This window comes from Galeopterus variegatus, unplaced genomic scaffold (assembly GCF_000696425.1).
Source record: "Galeopterus variegatus unplaced genomic scaffold, G_variegatus-3.0.2 Scaffold2599, whole genome shotgun sequence".
Taxonomy (NCBI): domain Eukaryota; kingdom Metazoa; phylum Chordata; class Mammalia; order Dermoptera; family Cynocephalidae; genus Galeopterus; species Galeopterus variegatus.
In genome coordinates this window covers 50,041-50,816 of record NW_007728710.1, presented here as the reverse complement: position 1 = coordinate 50,816, position 776 = coordinate 50,041, and positions in this window count along the sequence as shown.

Genomic DNA, 776 nt, shown 5'->3' with positions numbered 1-776 from the left:
TTTTGTGTGTGTTTGTGGGTGAATTAATTTGTTTATTTTTTTAGCTCCCACCAATAAGTGAGAACATGTGGTATTTCTTTTTCTCTGCCTGACTCGTTTCACTTAATATTATTCTTTCAAGGTCCATCCATGTTGTTGCAAATGGTAGTATTTCATTCGTTTTTATAGCTGAGTAGTATTCCATTGTGTAGATATACCACATTTTCCGTATCCACTCATCCGATGATGGACATTTGGGCTGATTCCAGCTCTTGGCTATTGTGAAGAGTGCTGCAATGAACATTGGGGAGCAGGTATACCTTTGACTTGATGATTTCCATTCCTTTGGATATATTCCCAGCAGTGGGATAGCTGGGTCATATGGCAGATCTATGTGCAGCTGTTTGAGGAACCTCCATACAAATTTCCATAGGGGTTGCACCATTTTGCATTCCCACCAACAATGTATAAGAGTTCCTTTTTCTCCACAACCTCGCCAGCATTTATCGTTCAACGTCTTTTGGATTTTAGCCGTCCTAACTGGAGTGAGGTGGTTTTGATTTGCATTTCCCGGTGGTTTTGATTTGCAAAACCATCTCAGTGTGGTTTTGATTTGCATTTCCCGGATGCTGAGTGATGTTGAGAATTTTTTCATATGACTGTGGGCCATTTGTATATCTTCCTTACAGAATTGCCTGTTTAGCTCTTTTGCCCATTTTTTAATTGGATTGCTTGTTTTTTTTTCTTGTAAAGTTGTTTGAGTTCCTTGTATATTCTGGATATTAGTCCTTTGCCGG